The sequence below is a fragment of the Notamacropus eugenii genome, chromosome 2, assembly GCF_028372415.1.
Source record: "Notamacropus eugenii isolate mMacEug1 chromosome 2, mMacEug1.pri_v2, whole genome shotgun sequence".
Classification (NCBI taxonomy): Eukaryota; Metazoa; Chordata; class Mammalia; order Diprotodontia; family Macropodidae; genus Notamacropus; species Notamacropus eugenii.
Genome location: NC_092873.1, coordinates 515327789 through 515340384, shown reverse-complemented (window position 1 = coordinate 515340384; position 12596 = coordinate 515327789). Strand labels below are relative to the sequence as shown.

The 12596-nt window shown below is 41.2% G+C and overlaps 1 pseudogene; it reads right to left on the bottom strand.

Annotated features, from left to right (window-relative positions):
• Positions 1-2179: 2179 nt before the first annotated feature.
• On the bottom strand, positions 2180-3116 carry LOC140524223 (kallikrein-14 pseudogene; annotated as a pseudogene).
• Between the last annotated feature and the right edge of the window lie 9480 nt (positions 3117-12596).

Here is a 12596-nt window from a genome sequence, read left to right as displayed (position 1 = left end):
AATACAAATTGGTCTCCGGAGATGGAAGAGCTCAAAAAGGATTTTAAAAATCAAATAAGAGAAGTGGAGGAAAAATTGGAAAGTGAAATGAGAGTGATGCAAGAAAATCAAGAAAACTAAATCAATTGCTTGCTAAAGGGGACCCAAAAAAAATGCTGAAGAAATAACACCTTAAAAAACAGACAAACCCAAATGGCCAGAGAGATACAAAGAAGACTGACTTAAAAAGCAGAATTGCCCAGATGGAAAAGAAAGTCCAAAAGTTCACTGAAGAAAATAATTCCTTAAAGATTAGAATGGAGCAGATGGAAGCTAATGACTTTATAAAAGATCAAGAAATCATAAAACAAAACCAAAGGAATGAAATAAAAGCAGACAATGTGAAAGTTCTCACTGGAAAAACAACTGATCTGGAAAACAGATACAGGAGAGACAATCTAAAAATTCTTGGACTACCTGAAAACTATGATCAAAAAAAAGAGTCTAGACATCATCTTTCAAGAAATTATCAAGGAAAACTGCCCTGATGTTCTAGAACTAGAGAGTAAAATATATATTGAATGAATTTACTGGTTGCCTCCTGAAAGAGATCCCAAAAGGAAAACTCCTAAGAATATTGTAGCCAAATTCCAGAGTTCCCAGGTCAAGGAGAAAATATTGCAAGCAGCCAGAAAGAAACAATTTGAGTATTGTGGAAACACAAGCAGGACAACATAAGATCCAGCAGCTTCTACATTAAGGGATCAAGGTCTTGAAATATGATATTTCAGAGGTCATAGGAGCTAGGATTAAAACCAAGAATCACCTACCCAGCAAAACTGAGCATGATAGTCCAGGGGAAAAAAATGGTCATTCAGTGGAAATAGAGGACTTTCCAGCATTCTTGATGAAATGACCAGAGCTGAATAAACAACTTGACTTGCAAACACAAGAATCAAGGGAAGCATGAAAAGGTAAACAGGAAAAAGAAATCATAAAGGACTTACTGAAGTTATACTGTCTACATTCCTACATGGAAAGATAATATTTTTAACTCTTGAGACTTTTCTCAGTATTAGGGGTAGTTGGGGGATTTATATATATGGACAGAGGGCACAGGGTGAGTTTAATATGAAGGGATGATATCTAAAGAAATAAAATTAAGGGTGAGAGAGGAATATATTGAGAGAAGGAGAAAGGGAGAAATAAAAGGAGTAAACTACCTTCCACATAAAAGAGGCAAGAAAAAGCTTTTTCAGTGGAGAAGAGGGGGGAGCTGAGAGGGAAAGAGTGAACTTTACTCTCATCACATTTGGCTTAAGGAGGAAATAAAATGCACACTCCATTTGCAATGAAAATTTGTCTTACACTACAGGAAAGTAAAGGAAAAAGGGTTAAGGTGGGGAGAAGGGCAAATGGGAGAGGGGGTAATTACAAGTAAACGCTTTTGAGGAGGGACAGGGTCAAAAGAGAGAATAGAATAAATGGGCAGCAAGATAGGATAGAGGGAAATATGCTTAGTCTTTCACAACATGACTGTTATGGAAGTGTTTTGCATGACTACGCATGTATAAACCATATGGAACTGCTTGCTTTCTCAATGGGGTTGGGGGGGAGGGAACAAAGGAGAGAAGTTGGAACTCAAAGTTTTAGAAATGAATGTTAAAAACTGTTGTCACATGCATCTGGGAAATAAGACATACAGGCAATGGGGTATAGAAATCTATCTTGCCCTACAAGACAATAGAGGGGAAGGGGAGAAGAGAAGGGAGGGGTGTGATAGAGTGAAGGGTAGATTGGGGGAAGGGAGAGGGGAAAGATGGGGAGAAAACTTGGAATGCAAAATCTTGTGGAAATGAATGTTAAAACTAAAAATAAATTAATTAATTTTTTTCATGGAAGTCTCATAGGTTTTATTAATCTAAAATTGTTGGGGGAGGAGTGACCAAGAGGGACCTGCTAAGTTATCTATCACTTTGGATACCTGAGCAAGGCAGTGGATTCATGAAAGGAGCTAGGATACCTGGGAAGTTGGGGATAGATCTGCCTTCAGACCCCAGGATCAGGCAGAGAACACTAGTCTTGAATTGTTACACCCCAGCTATACAACATTAGGAAGTCACTCACCCTCAGTTTCCCCATTTGTAAAAATTCAAGTATATGGTCTTTCTAAAAGGCCCTTTTCAGACCTACTATTTCAGGGTTTAAAGTCCTTTACATCTCTAAATCCTTTTGATTCCCTTCCCATCCATCCAAATCTAGACTAGAAATAAGTCTAGGAAATCTGAGTCTTCCAGAGGCCCATGGTAGGGAAATAAGGGGAGCTAAGTCCTGTCCTTGGGGGAGGGGGAGGTTACTTTGTAGGAGTGTGGGGCTGAGGCAGCTAGTCAATTCTTCTGCATTTCATTTAAGATCCAGGTCTGGTAACGGCACAGGTTGGTATAAACACCAGGATACCCAGGCAGGGCGCAGTGCTCCATGTCCCAAGATACCAGGCCCTGCAGGACCCCATTGCACACCAAGGGGCCTCCAGAGTCACCCTGGCAGGAATCCTTGCCACCTTTCTCGTCCCCAGCACACACCATACCAGGAGTGATGACTTTTCCGTAGTAAGCATTTTTGCAATTTTCCTCAGAAAAGATACTGATCTTCAGACACTGGAGGGTGCTGGGATATTTGGCGAAAGGACTGGACACAGTACCCCAGCTGGACACCAGGCAGTCTGTGCCGGGATTGGCACAATTTTTTGCCAGCTGAATGAGTTGAACTTGGTTGGTCAACTTCACTGGCTTCTCCAGATAGAGGAGCATGAGGTCATTGTTGCTGGTTCTGGGGCTGTAGGAGGGGTGGGGAACTCGATGCTCCACCCCAACTGACTGCTGAGAGGGCTCCAGGTGTCTAATATTGTGTTTTCCCAAGACCACTCAAAGGTTCCAGTGGTTCCAGTGAGCTGCAGTGAGGACCCAACGATTGGACAGCAGGACACTCCCACAGTGGAATTTCTGATTGGCTAAGAGTTCAGCCTGCCAGGGATGGGAGTTGGGAATACACGTTTGACCACCAATGGTCTTTTCTTCATTCCTCTCTGCATTGGCAGTGACCCACCGAAGAGGCCGTGTTAAGAAGAAAAAGAACATTTCTGAAGAGTTGTCTAATTGAGGTTGGGAAGGTCTGAGGACAAGTAGATAAAAAAAAAAAAAATTGGCTATCAGAAACAATTCTACTCAGAAATGCAGATACAGAAATCGATGGAGTGAGATAGACAGAGTACCACAGGCAGACAGACAGTGCCCCTAACTGGATAGAGGACCCTGGAGGCTGAAAGAAGGAGGAAGTACAAGCAGATAAGAGGTGGTTGAGAGCCAGATGTCCCCCACAGGGAGAAAGGGGAGAAGGACTGTCCAGGAGAAGGTCTCTTCCTCTTGTCAAATTAATTAATTTTTAAAAAGAGTCTGCTAGACCTGGAAGGAGCCTTAGGTATAATATAATCAAGCCCCTTCACGAAGCGAAACGGAGACCCAAGAAAGAAATGAACGTGCCCAAAGCCACACAGAAAAGGAGTAACAGAGCCAAGATTAAAACTCAGGGCTCCTAACTCTTGGCTCTGCACTCTTTCTATGATATCTTCAATGTGAAAGAAAAACTTCTCAACGTTTAGAGCTCTCCAAAAACAGTACAGGCTTCACTGAGAGATAGTGAGCTGCCCCTTCCTAGAGGGTGGATCACCATTTAATGAAGATGTCATAGAGGAGATTCCTGCTCTAGGACTATTTAGACTAGGTTATGTCTGGGATCCCATCCAACTCTGAGATTCTGGAAGGAAGACGGTTCTGGAAATGATCTCCAAACTAGGGTGATGGAAGAAAAAGAAAATTAATAAGGACACTCAGTCCTCAATTTTCACTAGGAAATACTCTTTAAAAAGAGTGCAAAAATGAAGATGCAAATGTTGATACTTTGAACCTATGGGAAAGAGGTTCAAATCACTTTCACCAGAGAGTGCTGAAAATACACTTTTATGCATAGAATCCTTTATAATGAAACATTAATTCTGCTCGTAACACTGTAACCATGATACATAAAATACAATACAGAAAATAAAATTGGTAACATGCAAAACATTTTTCTCACTAGTACTTCCCTAGAATTCTGTGACTTTTTGTGCTAACATCTCAAAAAAAGAAGAAAAAAAAAACAACACCCAACATTGATTCCTGACAATATTCACGGCTCATAACTTGTGAAATCTACAATGCCATAAATACTGCATAGCAAATAAAATTCTTAAAACTAAAACATTTTTTAACCTAATCTTATGTACCTCTGTGTCAGACAGAGGGGTGATGACATCGTCTTATGTGCAATACTGCTGTAAGACTCTCTATCTTGGCTGCCATCTGTAAACCAAGGGAGGTACTGCTGGGACTTCAGTTACTCAGCTCAGCCAGCCAGCACCCCAGCCAGGTCTGTTCCAGATGCCCCAGGCTCCAAGCCCTTTGAAACACTGCAACAGTTCTGGTAGCAGAACCAGTGTTTCTCAGAGACAGTGCCCTCTCCCTCCTAGTGGAAAACCCCAGACCACAAAATTCTGTTCCTTCTTTCCTTCATTCCCTCTAGCTTGGCTTCAGGCTGAGCTGAAGGAGCTGAAAGAGGCAGCCAAGACTAGCGAGGGCTGTACACTCCTGCACTCTATCTCTACTGTACACAGCCATGAACATGCGTGTGCATATGCAGTTGCCAACAGGAAAGAGAAAATGAGGTTACTAATAACATCACCTGAATGCTTGAAGTCATGAAAGTTAAGTATGAATGTTGAAGATCAACTGTAATTAGGGTTTGAGGGTAATAAATTTTTTAATTTAAGGAGCAGAGTCAACTCAGAGACCAAGGAAATATCTGGATGTACAGAGTCTAAAGGTGGGGTTCAATAGTCAGGGAAGTTTAAGAAAAGAGTTAAAAATGTAAACGCTGGGACAGAAGGCAAAAAGCTCTGAGAGAAGTCATTGGTGACTAGGAGAGATGATTCATATCTCTCTGACAACAGAGAATATGGAAATGGCAATAGGAAGAGAGGCATATGCCAACCATCCCATAGTGACCAATGAGTCAGCCAAGCACAGGACCATGAGCCGGGATTGCAGGGGTTAGAGTAAGCTAGAATACTTTATTTCAGAAATGAAAATTTGCAGTGGGACTAGAGAGTGGAATTTGTTAGTTTCTGGGATTTTTCCACTGTCAGTGAAACTGGCCCGTTGCAGTGGCATTGGGGTTGTTTCCTGTGACTCTGCTGACAGCTGCTCTTTTGTATTCCTTCCTCCTTACTGTGGCTGAACACCTCATCTATCTGTCTGTAGACAGCTGTTATTTTGCCCTACCTAAGGAATAAGGCTGCTGGAGCAATCTGGAAAGCCACAAATTAGCTCAAAAAATAAAATCCTCTTTCTGATTAATATCATGTGATATGCCCAGTATGAGGGCAGGAATAGGGGTGGAGAGAAAGGCTGTGAGTGAGCAAGGCATTGAATTCCTTGAGAAAGGAAGAATCAGCCAGGATCAGCAGTTAACAGTTGTCAAGATCTGGTTTGGGTGATAAATTTGGATAACATTAACCTCAAAAGAAGAGATGGTGATAGAGGGAGAATATAGAAGGGGCAATAGGGAGTAAAGAGTATGCCAACTGCCCCCTGTGACTGCTGAGTCAGGGGGCATGAGAGAATAAATAGTTGGTGCTGAAAATAGTGGCCAGGTAAACAATTTCTTCAAGAAAGAGCCAGAGCTGTGAGTTCCAGATAAGGTACCAGACACTGTGGTCTGTTCATAAACTACACTGCCAACTAAACTCTACAGCAGAAAGCACAGCTCCAATGGGTCGGCCTCATGGTTCAAATGCCAAATGTGTGTTTGCCTAAAAGACTCTTTAAAGAGAACTACTGCAAGGCAGGTACTTACATGGCAGAGAGAAGAAGCAAGACGACACTCTTCAAGGAGTCTCATTGAAGAACTTTGGAATCAATTGTGAGACACGGAAGACGGTGGCACAGGACCTCCCAGCATGGCAGGCCTGCATCAAAGAAGGCACTGTGCTCTATAAGCGAAGCAGAATTGCAACAGCTCAAAACAGATGTAAGATGAACAAATTTAGAGACCTCTGCACCCTAAAAGTTCATATGGACTATTTGTGCCCAAGCCTTCTGAGCTCTGATCAGCCACAGTCCAACATATTGACATAGCGAGGTCATTTCCAAAGGACAACAACCAATCAACCAAGGCAGGGGGTGGGGGGTGGGTGAGGGGTGGTGTATATTTATTCTTGCTATATATACCTTTGAAGTAAATGTTCCTTTGTAAAAACTAATCTGTAATCACTAAATGATTAAATGGAACTGAGATACAGGGGACTTGCTACAACTGAACATAATCAGTGGTAACTGAGGACCGATAGCAAGTCCTACAGTATGATGAGGTAGAAGGAGCACTGTATGAAAGAACTGGAAGACCCAACACCTTCAGAGGCTGCCAGTGGTGCTATGGATGGGCCTGGGCCTCGAGTCAGGAAGACCTGAGTTCAAATCCAGCTTCAAACACTTACTGGCTGTGTGACCCTGGATAAGTCCCTTAATTTCTGTCTGCCTCAGTTTCCTCAACTGAAAAATGAGAATATTAATAATTGCACCTACTTCCCAGGGTTGTTGATAGGATCAAATGAGATACTATTTGTAAAGTGCTTAGCACAGTGCTTGGCACAGAAGAGGCTAAAATTATATACAAGCTTATTCCTTTCCCCTCGCCTTTTGGCCCCAGCTCTGCCACTTTGGGCCACAACTGTGCAATCTTGAGCAAGTCTCTTCCCCTGTCTTGGCCTCAAATTCCTATCTATAGAACGGATTTCATATGGAGAAGACTCCATGTCTTCTAAGGTCTTGTTCAGCTCTAAGACCGACCTTGGGTTGTTTCCATTTAATTGCTTAATAAGCAACTCAGAAGGACATGACCAAAATCTTTCTATCAGAGGAGAGCAGCAAATGTCCTTTGGAAAAGTTATATTGATATATTTCGGGTTTTGCATCACCAGAATTTCTTCCAGTATCCCTACCATTTTAGCCTCCTAGAAAATTATCCCATATAACAAATCATGAAAATCAGGATGGGAAAAAAAATAGAGAAGAAAGACGGGGAAAATCAGCAAAATCAAACAAAACATTTTAAAAGTTTGAAAATATGTGTGACAATCTACACAAATGGGCCTGCCAGCTCTGCAAAGAAGAGGTGGTGGAGGGGTCTTTTCGTGGCCTCTTTGGGGCCAAGCTTTTGTTTGGAATTTTGCAACATTGATTTTTGGTGGTTTCATGGTTGTTCTTTCAATGTACATTATTATCATGATTGTGTATGTTGTTTTCTTGGCTCTGTTTACTTCACTCTGCATCAGATCATATCCTTCTATGCTTTGCTGTATTCAGTATATTTATCTTTCTTACATAGTACAGTAAGATTCTATTATATTCATGTACACAATTTGTCTTTTAAGTTGAATTTTATCTTCAATCAGTAATAACCTACCCTCTTCCCCTCTCCCTGTCTCCCAAAGGAAAATTAAAGAGAAAAACAAAGCCCCTGATACGAACACGTATAGTCAAGCAAAACAAATTTCTTCATTGGCTATGACCAAAAGAAAAAAATTATATATAATCAAATATGTAAATATGACCCTATCATTCCACCAAAATTGCTCTCTCCAAAATTAATTGCCAAATGCAATCTCCTTTTCTCAATCCTCCTTCTCCTTGACCTCTCTGCAGCCTCTGACACTGTGAATCATTCTCTCCTCCTTAGTTTTTAGGACATCCCCCCTCCATCTCTCTCCCCTTTGCTGGATCCTCCTCCAGATCATACCCTCTAACCAGAGGTGTCCCCCAGGGCTCTGTCCTGGGCCCTGTTCTCTTTTCCCTCTATACCGCTTCACTTGGAGATCTCATCAACTCCTATGGATTTAATCACCATCTTTTTGGGGATGATTTTCAAATCTGTCTATATCTTTTCTGTTCCAGACTCTATGATTATCTCCAATCTCACACTCCAAATGCTTTTCAGACTTCTCAAACTGGGTATTCAGTAGACATCTCAATCTCAACATGTCCAAAACTGAATTTATCTTTTCCCCTAAAATTCTCCTCCCCACCACAAGCACTTTCCCTATTACTGTAGAGGCAATATCAGGCTCCCACTCCCTCAGGCTCACACCCCAGGAGTCATTCTGGACTCCTCACCCTACCTCACCTCCATATCCAAGCTGTGGCCAAGGCCTCTACAGCATCTCTAGAATGTGCCCCCTTCTCTGCTCTAACACTGTCACTCTCCCAGTAAAGACCCTCATTACCTCACACCTGGATTATTATGATAATCTGCTGGGGAGTCTGCCTGCCTCCATTCTCTCCCCACTGTAATCCATCCATCATTTAACTGTGAAAGTGACTTTTCTAAAGCACAGGTCTGATCGTTTCAAACACACACACACACACACACACACACACACACACACACACACACACACACACACACACACACCACTAAATAAACTCCAGTTGGCTTCCTATGGCCTCCAGGATCAAATAAAAAATCCTCTGTTTAGCATTCAAAGCCCCTCATAACCTGGACTCCTCCTACCCTTCTAGTCTCCTTCCACCCTACTCCCTGACAATCACTCTTCAATGCAGTGACACCCCCTGGCTGTTTCAGGAACCAGATTCTCCGTCTCTCAGCTCCAGACATTTTCTCTGGCTGTCCCCTATGCCTGGAATACTCTCCTTCCTGTGATTTCCCAACCAAATGCCATCTACTAAAGGAAGCCTTCCCTAACCTCTCAATTTCAGTGCCTTCTGTTCATTATTTCCCATTTATCCTGTCTATAATCACATTGCTTCCTGGGTCATCTCAAGCCATCCTGATGAATATCAGGCCACTGGACCCAGATGGCTCTGGAGGAGAAGTGAGGCTGGTGACCTTGCACAGCCCTCGCTCACTCAGATCAAAGTCTACTGCAAGTCATGTCGTCGTCTTGATGTCCTGGTCTTCTTTGAGAATGAAGGACGAACACAACAAACCAGCTTCGCACGTATGTGTTTGCACGTTGCTCCTCCATTATACTGAAAGCTCCTTGAGGGTAGGAACTATCTTTTGCTTCTCTTTGTATCCCAGTACCATAGTAGGTGCTTAATAAGTATCTATTGAATATATATAACAGTGACTACTCTGGACATCACTGCCTGAAGGCCAAAGATGTTATTTTTCAACCTTCCCCCAGGGTACTCCAGTAATTTTAGGGGGGCTTGCAGGTGTCAAGGCTCTCTGTAATTGGTTCCGGGTCCCACCAACGGTGTTCTCCCTATTGTAGGAGGTCCCCTGCACTTCAATTTTTTTGCTTAACCCATAGTTATATTTTTCTTCCCCTCTCTTTCCCTTCTTCTTTTAAGATTATCAAGTTATAACAGAACCACTCAGTCCTTCTCTCTAATCAAACTTCCTCTATGATCCCTAAAAACAATGGGGTTCGGAGGAAATGCATGTATCATCTCCCCATATTAGAATATAAAGTTTATCCATGTTTAGTCCCTTAAGATTTTTTGTTCCTCTTTAGTTATTTTATATTTCTTTCAGCATCTGTGTTTGCACTTCTCTGAAAAGTTTCTACTCAGCTCTGGTCTTTTCATCAGGAATGTTTGGAAGTATTCTATTTTATTAAAATATTTAAATTTTAATATTTAAATTTTAATATTTTAATTGTATTTTAATTTTTTATTTCATTTTTTTCTCCTGTATGTTTATATTCAGTTTTTCTGCATAATTTATTCTTGACTCTAAGTCTATATCTTTTGCTTTCTGGAATATTGTATTGCAAGTTTTCTGCTCCTTTATAAAAGCTGTTGCTGAATTCTTTGTGATCCTGACTGTGGCTCCTTGATAATTGAATTCTTTATGGTTGCTTACAGTATTTTTTCTGGATTTTGACTATAATGTTGCTAGGTGTTTGGGGATTCTTTCAGGAGGTGACCAGTGGATTCTTTCTACTTCTGGTTCTATGTGATCTAGGCAGTTCTCTTTTGTGATTTCTTGAAATATAATGCCTAGGCTTTTTGTTTTGGTCATGACTTTGAGGTAGTCCAGTGATTCTCATTTTTTCCTCCTCAATATATTTTACAAGTTAGTTATTTCTGCAAACCTTAGGTTTTCTTCTATTTTTTCAGTCATGTCACTTTATCGTTTCACAGAATCATTGACTTCTATTTAGCCGATTCCAATTTTCAGGGAGTTTGTTGCTTGGCAAGGTTTGGAATCTCTTGTGCCAAGCTACTCATTCCCTTTATAATTCTTTCTTCCATAGCTTTCATTTCTTTTACAATTTTTTTTCCTCTAGAGCTGAGTCAGCAAACTATGGCTCATGGGCCAAATCCTTCCTGTTGCCTATTTTTGTACAAATCAAAACAGGTGCTGAAACTTCCTAACCCCTACTCTAGAGGTCTCGTTTCACTTATAAAAACATTTTTTAGAATGGTTTTAACTCTTGCTTCACCTCTTCCAGGAATTTTATTTAAACTTATGCTCAAACTGTGCTTTTCTTTCAGTCTTTGCCTGTAGATGTTTTGGAGTCATTCTCTTCTGGTTTTGTGTTTTGTGCTCCCATCACCATAAGAGCTTTTTATGGTGGGATTTTTTTTCTCATTCTTCCAGTCTACTTTCTGACTTTGGATTTTAGGATAGAGCCAGCCTCTGTTCACTCCTAGAAGGAATGGCTGCCATGGTCCTGATGCTGATCTTGAGATACTGATTGTTTCAAGCTCTAAGAGACAGCTCAAGTGGAAACTTGCAAACTTGCAGTGCCTCCAAAGTGGTCTCCTCCAGGGCAAAGCCTCATCACTGTCCTCTTGGTCTGAGTTCTACAATTTCCTGATCTGGATTTGGATCTGAACAGAAAGAAGACTAATTTTGGACTCAATTACTCTCAGTCATCTGGGAAGTTCTGCTGGTTCAGAGTGAAATATAGACTTTCTTTTGTTCTGATATTTCTGCCCAGGCTATTTATCATCAGGCTGCAGATACCAGGCTGAGACATTAACTATGCTCCTTAGGTCTGAATCACTCCATGGTTACTTGCTTCTGACCTTTCTCCTCTCAGTACACAGTCCAGTGTCAGAGGCTGCTTCTTACCTTAGAACACCACCCCTAGGTGCATGTGCCCTCCTAAATTTGCCCTGGATCTGCTTCTCAGAACTGGGTAGAGTCAGCACCTGTTCTTGCTCCTCCATGCTAGACCTAGGACACCTTCTTGCCCTGGTACACACATGCCCTCTCCCCAGGCTAGAATGCATCACTCATATGCTCCTGGTCACACCCTATCAGAGTGTCCACAGAATTCTCTATTTCCCTATGCTGGCCTGGGCTGGAAAAATGACTCACTGTGACTTTTTCTTGGATTTGTCCCATCAGAATTTGCTCTGGTGTATTGCCTGTTTGGAGGAGCTGAAAGTGGGGAAGGGAGCTGGCCATACATCTTCCTGCTGCTCCACCATCTTGGTTTCCTAACACAGTTTGTCTAGTCATTCTCTAATCAGTGGGTAGCTACTTTGTTTCCAGTTCTTTGGTGCCACAAAAAAGGCTGCTATTAGTATTTTGGTATGCATGGGGACTTTCTTCTTATCAGTGACTTCCTTGGGATTCAAGTCTAACAATGATAATTTTTTTAAAGAGGTATGGACATTTTAGTCACTTTATTTACACTAAATCACTGGCTAAATGACTCAGTAGATAGAACACTAGACCTGGAGTCAAGAGGACTTGAGTTCAAATCCTACCTGACACGTTTGCTAGTTTGGTGACATTGGGCAAGTCATTTGACCTCTATCTACTTGAGTTTCCTTGCCTGTAAAATAGAGATAAGTAGAGCACCAGATTCCCATGCTTTTTGTGAAGATAAAATGAGATATTTGTAAGGTACTTTTCAAATCTTAAAGTGCTATATAGATGTTAGCTATTGTTATTAAAAACAGTTTATTGATTCACAGCTTCACCAACAATTTACAAATGTGCCTATCTTCCTACAATCCCTCAAACATTGACTATTTTCATCTTTGGTCATCTTTGACAGTTTGCTAAATGAAACCTCAAGATTGTTTTGCTTTGTATTATCTAATTATTTACGATTCGGAACATCTTATGATCATTAACAGTTTGCAATTCCTTCTGTGAGAACTGCTACTCATATACTTTGACGACTTTTCTATTGCGAATAGCTTTTTACCTTATATACCTTCTTGTTTGTATATCTTACACACTAAACTCTTATCTGAAAATTTTGATACAAAGATTTTCTTCCCCCATTCCATAGCTTCCCTTCTTAGTCAGTCAGCCAGTAAGTATGGTCTTCTTCAGCAACGAAGATGAACACAATTTATTAAATGACTTTTATGTACCAGACAGAGTGTAAACCTCTGAGGACACAAAGGAGCAAAAATCCAGCCCCTGTTCTCAAGCATCTAACAGTCTAGTGAGGGAGACATCATATGTAATACTTGAAGGGAGGCAGGAGTAGATGCCTATCATCTCCTCCACCCACAGTTCTCTTTAGT